This window comes from Schistocerca cancellata, chromosome 8 (assembly GCF_023864275.1).
Source record: "Schistocerca cancellata isolate TAMUIC-IGC-003103 chromosome 8, iqSchCanc2.1, whole genome shotgun sequence".
In the NCBI taxonomy this organism is placed as follows: Eukaryota; Metazoa; Arthropoda; class Insecta; order Orthoptera; family Acrididae; genus Schistocerca; species Schistocerca cancellata.
In genome coordinates this window covers 362,352,753-362,361,075 of record NC_064633.1, presented here as the reverse complement: position 1 = coordinate 362,361,075, position 8,323 = coordinate 362,352,753, and the positions used below count along the sequence as shown (strand labels likewise).

The window sequence follows — 8,323 nt, the reverse complement described above, 5'->3', positions numbered from 1 at the left end:
TACATCTTGCTCAATAGATTGTAGAGTTTTGTTAGGCCTGGCTCTCCCAAGATTGTCAGTAGTTCTAATGGAACGTTGTCTACTCCCGGCGCCTTGTTTCGACTTAGGTCTTTCAGTGCTCTGTCAAACTCTTCACGCAGTATCATATCTCCTATTTCATCTTCATCTACATTCTCTTCCATTTCTATAATATTGTCCTCAAGAACATCGCCCTTGTATAGACCCTCTATATACTCCTTCCACTTCCTGCTTTCCCTTCTTTGCTTAGAACTGGGTTTCCATCTGAGCTCTTCATATTCATGCAAATGGTTCTCTTTTTTCCAGAGGTCTCTTTAACTTTCCTGTAGGCAATATCTATCTTACCCCTAGCGATATGCGCCTCTACATCCTTACATTTGTCGTCTAGCCATCCCTGCTTAGCCATTTTGCACTTCCTGTCGATATCATTTTTGAGACGGTTGTTTTCTTTTTTGCCTGCTTCATTTACTGCATTTTTGTGTTTTCTCCTTTCATCAATTAAATTCAGTGTCTCTTCTTTTACCCAACGCTTTCTACTAGCCCTCGTCTTTTTACCTACTTGATCCTCTGCTACCTTCACTATTTCATCTCTCAAAGCTTCCCATTCTTCTTCTACTGTATTTCTTTCCCCCATTCTTTTCAATCGTTCCCTAATGCTCTCCCTGAAGCTCTCTACAACCTCTGGTTCTTTCAGTTTATCCAGGTCCCATCTCCTCAAATTCCCATCTTTTTGTAGTTTCTTCAGTTTTAATCTACAGTTCATAACCAATAGATTGTGGTCAGAGTCCACATCTGCCCCTGGAAATGTCTTAGAATTTGAACCCTGTTTCCTGAATCTCCGTCTTACCATTATATAATCCATCTGATACCTTCTAGTATCTCAAAGCTTCTTCCATGTTTACAACCTACTTTTATGATTCTTGAACCATGTGTTAGCTATGATTAAGCTATGCTCTGTGCAAAATTCTAACAGGCAGCTTCCTCTTTCATTCCTTACTCCCATTCCATATTCACCTACTACGTTTACTTCTCTTCCTTTTCCTACTATCGAGTTCCAGTCACCCATGACTATTAAATTTTCGACTCCCTTCACTATCTGAATAATTTCTTTTATCTCATCATACATTTCATCAATCTGTTCGTCATCTGAGGAGCTAGTTGGCAGATAAACTTGTACTACTGTGGTAGGCATGGGCTTCGTATCTATCTTGGCCACAATAATGCGTTCACTATGCTGTTTGTAGTAGCTTACCCGCATTCCTATTTTCCTATTCATTATTAAACCTACTCCTGCATTACTCCTATTTGATTTTGTATTTATAACCCTGTATTCACCAGACCAGAAGTCTTGTTCCTCCTGCCACCGATCTTCACTAATTCCTACCATATCTAAATTTAGCCTATCCAGTTCCCTTTTTAAATTTCTAACCTACCTGCCCGATTAAGGGATCCGACATTCCACGCTCCGACCCGTAGAACGCCAATTTTCATTCTCCTGATAACAACGTCCTCCTGAGTAGTCCGCGCCCAGAGATACGAATGGGGGACTACTTTACCTCCGGAACATTTTACCCAAGAGGACGCCATCATCATTTAATCATACAGTAAAGCTGCATGTCATTGGGAAAAATTACGGCTGTAGTTTCCCCTTGCTTTCAGCCGTTCGCAGTACCAGCACAGCAACGCCATTTTGGTTAGCGTTACAAGTCCAGATCAATCAATCATGCAGACTGTTGCCCCTGCAACTACTTCCTCAAGCTTTCTTTTCCATTGACGCATTTCTACCATCTATAATACAGGAATGTGTCAATGGAAAAGAAAGCTTGATGAAGAGAACGACTGAAGTAACACAAATTATAAAATATATTGGCTGTACCTACTACACAGAAATGAAGGACGCAAAAGCATGTGAAGACTTAGACATCTTCTGCGAGCCAGATTGCTGGCAACCAGTTCTCAGATTAAGCACTAAAGAAACGGATATGTATCATTTCATGTGTTCCCAAATTCTGATTTTTTGGGGGAGATTTGGACCTTTAAAACAGCAAGTTAATTTGATGTATTATGTGTGGCATCCGCTTAATGGCTCTTTCGAGTCACTGTATTTCTTTAAACAGCGTCGCGTTTCGAGAACTGACTGGGTGATGTCATGTTACTCCACAATACGCAACTCGTCAGCAATATTTATCTGACAGTGTTCATTCCTGGAACGACTGAAGTCGCCTTGTACAATAAGAGAGAGAGAGAGAGAGAGAGAGAGAGCCAGAGAGAGGTGGAGCCGCCGCCACCGGACGGCAGCACCATCGACAACCAGGACGTGACCTTGGCTGGAGCTCGGTCTGGACGCTCTTCTATTTGCAGTTGCCGACCTGCCACGTCAGTACCCATCCGGCAGGCGGAGCGAGCGGTTCTGTGCGAGGTACGACCACCTAAACGGACAGATACATACTACAGGTTAGTTCTCTTCGAAGCCTGCACATACTCTTCGAAGCCTGCACATACTCTTCGAAGCCTGCACATTTTCGTTCCGTTCGCTATTTTAACTAGAACTGTTAGAGAAAAAGTGGTATAAACTGGAAGAAAAAAAAACACAACCAGTTATTTTACAACTCCTCAGTTATATGCCGCACCACAAACTGTGCTGAAATGGTTATGCTGTTTACAGTACTGCAACACGCTCCACATCACTTCGTAACTTTGGCAGAATATAACTGTGAGCTAGCTATTATATGTGTGTTGGCATTGCGTGCGATTTCCGCAGGATACATTGTTGTAAACACAGTTCTTAACACGGGAGGTGCGAGCAAAGTACGTACAAGTTCATTAATTTGTATAGCCGCGCGGGATTAGCCGAGCGGTCTCAGGCGTGCAGTCATGGACTGTGCGGCTGGTCCCGGCGGAGGTTCGAGTCCTCCCTCGGGCATGGGTGTGTGTGTTTGTCAAAAAAATGGTTCAAATGGCTCTGTGCACTACGGGACTTAACTTCTGAGGTCATCAGTCCCCTAGAACTTAGAACTACTTAAACCTAACTAACCTAAGGACATCACACTCATCCATGCCCAAGGAAGGATTCGAACCAGCGACCGTAGCGGTCGCGCGGTTCCAGACTGTAGCGCCTAGAACCGCTCGGACACCCCGACTGGCTTGTGTTTGTCCTTAGGATAATTTAGGTTAAGTAATGTGTAAGCTTAGGGACTGATGACGTTAGTAGTTAAGTCCCATAAGATTTCACACACACACAAAAAAAAAAATAATAATAATAATTTGTATGTGGCGGAGCATTTAGCGCGTTCAAACACACACACACAAATTTTATAGAAAAGCTAGAAACAGTAAAACGTGTAAAGGATAGGGTACGCAGCACAGGAAAGAAATGACGAGACAGGCTCACGTTACGGAAAAACTGGTCGATGGAAACAAACCGTTTTGGCAGCGAGACGCTGGCGGCTTCATAGCCTCGCTGTTCAAAATTTTCTGTTGAGCAGATGTCCCCCCAACCAGCTTTACCCAGGGTGTCCAGAGAACTGCAGCCAGTGAAATTTGCTCCCAGGAAAGGCAGAGAAAAGTTTCACTAAGTTGCGCGTCCGATCTCCGCAACTGGTACAGCAGGTAGAAGAACTACGACTCTAGGCGCGTTGACACGGGCCACATTTTACGGCAATGTGGAGCCACAATAGTGTCGCCGGTAACACTGCAGCAAGGTGCCTTCTATACGTAAGAGTATTGCTACACGGCGGGCTATATTGCTGATGGAACAGGCTCTTGCATGTGTTTGCCGACGTACTTCTGAGGTTTTGCCCGTCTTATCCACCGAGGTTGCAGACAGTTATTCATATGTCCGGGCTGTATCTACTTCTGTCCTTTGTTGTACACTCCTCCCTTTCACTTTAAGCCTTGCCTGCTCTTTCTCATGCCAACAGCGCTGCAGTGCCGAGTAATGTGAAACAATATTATTTCGCTTAACATCGAAAGTTGGTGCGCGTACGTAGAGCTACTCTGTGTTTGTTGTCTACGGGAATGTAGAAGTGGGCGAATGAGACAACCGATAAATCCATGAATCTGATACGTACATCTACGACCAGAGCTATAGAACTCAGGAAATAATATGTACAAAGATCGAAATCTCAAACAAAAAAAAAATTCTTATTTCTACCATCTTTGTAGATCTGCAGCACTGAATCATAATTTCATCCTACACAGATTCTTGGCCCAAGACATTTTTTAATTTTTTCATTTTATTTTTAATTTAATTTATTTTTTTTTTGAGTCCTCGGTCTTGTGACTGGTTTCATTCGGCTGGTCACGAATTCCTGCGCCAACCTCTTCATCTCAGAATAGCTCTTGCAACCTACGTCCTCAGTTATTTGCTTGATGTATTCTGGTCTCTGTCATCCCCTACAGTTTTTACCGTCTATAGCTCCTTCTAGTACCATGCAGGCTATTCCCTGATGTTTTAACACATGTCCTATCTTGTCAGTGTTTTCCATGTGTCCCTTTCTTCGCCGATTCTGTGGAGAACCTCCTAATATCTTGCCTTATAAGTCCACCTAATTTTCAACGTTTATCTGTAGCACCACTTCTCATATGCTTGTATTCTCTTCTATTCCGATTTTCCCACTGTGCGTGTCTCACTGACATACAGTGCTGTGCTCCAGACGTACATTCTTAGAAATTGCTGCCTGAAATGAAGGCCTACGTTTGATACTAGTTGACATTTCTTGGTCAGGAATGCCCCTTCTACCAGTGCTGGTCTGCTTTTTACTTCCTCCTAGCTTCCTCTATCATGGATTATTTTGCTGCCTATGTAGCAGAAATCCTTAACTTCGTCTTCTTTGTGATCCCTAATTATTATGTTAAGCATTTAGCTGTTCTCATTTCTGCTACTTCTCATTATTTTCATCTTTCTTTGAAACATTTTCAGTCCATACTCTGTACTAATTACACTGTTCATTCCGAGAAACATGTCCTGTAATTCCTCTTCATTTTCACTAATGACAGCAATGTCATCAGTGGATCTTATCATTGATATCCTTTCACCCTGAATTTTAATCTCACTGTTCACCTCTCCTTTTGTTTCCGTTACTGCTTCTTCTATGTATAGACTGAATAGTGTGGGCGAAAGACTATCTCCCTCTCCTACACCCTTTTCAATACGAACAATTCGTTCTTCGTCTTCTAGTCTTCTTGTTCTCTCTTGGGAGCAGTACATACTGTACATTATCTGTCTTGCACTATAGCTTACCCCTATTTTTCTCAGACTTTCGAACATCTTGCTCTATGTTACATTGTCTAACGCTTTTTCCATATCGACTAATCCTGTGAACATGTCTTGGGTTTTCTTCAGTATTGTTTCCATTACTAACGACAATGTCAGATCTGCCTCTCATGTGCCTTTACGTTTCCTAAAGCCAAAGTGTTCGTCATTTAACACATAGTTTTCTTTTCCGTTCTTCTGTATATTATTCTTGTCAACAACATGGATGCATGAGCTGTTAAGCTGATTGTTCGGCAGTTCGCACACTTATCGGAAATTGCTCGCTTTTATGTGGACGATATTTCTCCGAAAGTCTGATGTTATATGAGTCCCACATACTCTATACACCAGTGTCAACAGACATTTTGTTAACACTCCCCTTAATGATTTTAAAAATAGTGTTGTCTATCCCTTCTGCCTTCAAAGCTTTTTAAAACTCTAATTTTTATACTGCATCCTCTATCTCTTCCCTATAGACTCCTGTTCCTTCTTCTGTCACGTCATCAGACAAGTCGTTCCCCCTCATAAAGGCCTTCAACGTACTCATCCCACCCATCCGCTCTCTCCTCTGCATTTAACAGTGGAATTCCCACTGCACTCTTAATGTTGCTGCCTTTGCTTAATTTCACAGAATGTTACTTTGGCTTTTCTATATACTGAGTCAGTCCTTCCGACAATCATTCCTTTTTCGATTTCTTCACATTTTTCATGCAGCCATTTCGCCTTAGGTTCTTTGCACTTCCTATTTATTTCATTCCTGTGACTTGTATTTCTGTATTTTTGAATTTCCCTGAACATTTTTGTACTTTCTTCTTTCGTCGAACAGGTGACGCATTTCTTCTGTTACCTATGGTTTCTTCTTAGTAACTTTCCTGGTGTCTATGTATTTCTTTCCAACTTCTGTGATTGCCCTTTTTAAAGACATTCTCTCCACTTCAGCTGACCTGCCCACTGAGCTACTCATTATCGTTGTAACTATAGTCTTAGAGAACTTCAAGTGTGTGTCTTCATTCCTTAGTACTTCCGAATCCTACTTCTTTGCCATTGATACTTCCTGACTGGTCTCTAAACTTCAGTATGAGTCTATATCTGCCTCTTCGGTGCACATTATAATCCAATATCTGATTTTGGAGTCTCTGCCTGATCATCTGATCTTCCTGTGTCTACCGCCATTTTCCAAGTACACCTCGCCCACTTATGATTCTTGAACAGAGATTCGCCGTTACAAGCTGAAATTTAGTGCAGAACTCAATTAGTCTTCCTCATCTCTCATTCCTACTACCAAGCCCATATTCTCCCATAATCTTTTCTTCTATTCCTTCCCCTATAACCGCATTCCAGTCCGTCACGAGTATTAGATTTTCATCTTCCCTTATTAGATTTTCATTTCCCCTTATGTACTGAATTATCTGTTCATTATGTTCATATACATTCTCTCTCTCTTCATCGTCTACCTGTGACGATGGCATGTGTAGCTGAACTATTTTTGTCGGTATTGAATTACTATCGATTCTGATGAGAACATTCCTGTCACTTAACTGTTCACATTCTGCTCTACCTTCCTATTCATAACGAATTCTACTCCTGTTATACCAATTCTTGCTGCTGTTGGTATTACCCTAAACTCATTTGACCAGAAGTCCTTGTCTTCTTTCCATTTCACTTCACTGACATCCACTATACCTAGATTGAGCTTTAGCATTTCCGTTTTCAGACTTCCTAGCTTCGCTGCCACGTTGAAACTTCTGATATTCCACAGATGTTAGCCTTTCGTTTGTTATTCAATATTTTTCTCATGATCACCTTATCCTTGGCAGTTCCCTCCCGGATAGTAGTCCGAATTTTTTTGCCAATGGAGACATCATCGTGACACTTTTTCAGTTACAGGCCACATGTCCTGTGCATACACATCATGTGTCTTTAATGCAGTGATTTCCACTGCCTTCTGCATCCTCATGTCGTTGATGAATATTGATTCTTCCGCCTTTTAGGGGCAATTTCCCACGCACAAGGGCAAGAGAGTGCCTTGAACCTGTGTCTGCTCCCCCACCATCTTTGACAAACCCATTGGCAGGGGAAGGGTTACTTCTTCGGCTGCAATTACTGATGAGTTTAATTCAAAACTTAAGTAGCGGCGAGGTTCCAACCTGGGACCCAAGACGTTTTGATTACTAGTCAAAGACGCTACCCCTGAAACACTAAACAATCGTAAAGTTTATTACTCTGTATTTTATTCAAAGGGAGTCATAATTTGTAGGTTATGCATTAGTTAATTACAATTATTAGATCACTGATGGTGTGCTATATACCAAATTAAGTACGAGATGTTCTGTTTTATACCCTGTTGCAGTCGTAAATTTTAGGAGGGTTTAGTAGAAGTATAAACTTCTTTGAAGCTTCATCACGTGTTATGTTTGTTTGCATGGCTGTCTTCCGCAGCTGCTGTTATAATCCGTCTTTTTCCGTCTTTAGTTCACTGCAATATTGTTCGCGTGTCGCTGTGGTTAAGGTATGCTGTGATGGAAATATGGCGCTATCCATAACTGACGCCGAGGCAACTGTGACCCATGGCCCATAGATGACAGGGATGAACGACGGCTCCACAGATGTGTATGTGCGAATAGAGGTGCAACTGTTGAGCAACTGAGCATCCAGATGAACCAGTGAACGCAGTTGCGTATGGGCCTCCTCAGCAAGTACCTGGTTGAAGCACCTGTCCTGACTATCGTTCATCGGCAAGGAAGGCTAGTATTTTCTCATCAGTATCGCGACCTTGTAAACCCTTAACTGCAGTTTGGTTTTGCTCAGCACGATGGCATCTACTGGCAGGACAATGCAACGTGCCTCACAACTCTGTGTGTGTGAATTCCTAAGGGACCAAACTGCTGAGGTCATCGGCCGTTAGACTTACACACTACTTAAACTAACTTATGCTAAGAACAGCACAGAGACCCATGCCCGAGGGAGGACTCGAGCTTCCGACGGGAGGGGCCGCACAGTCTGTGACATGGCGCCTCAAACCGCACGGCCACTCCACGCAGCTCTCAGCTT

The 8,323-nt window shown here is 42.5% G+C and overlaps 1 protein-coding gene across 1 annotated transcript in view; it reads left to right on the top strand.

Annotated features, from left to right (window-relative positions):
* Window positions 1-2,376: 2,376 nt before the first annotated feature.
* LOC126095127 (glutathione S-transferase D7-like) overlaps window positions 2,377-8,323 on the top strand; it is a 57,498-nt gene continuing 51,551 nt past the window's right edge. Inside the window, exon 1 of the mRNA XM_049909835.1 lies at window positions 2,377-2,472. The gene's annotated coding sequence lies outside the window, so the exon portion shown is untranslated. The remainder of the gene's footprint in view (window positions 2,473-8,323) is intronic.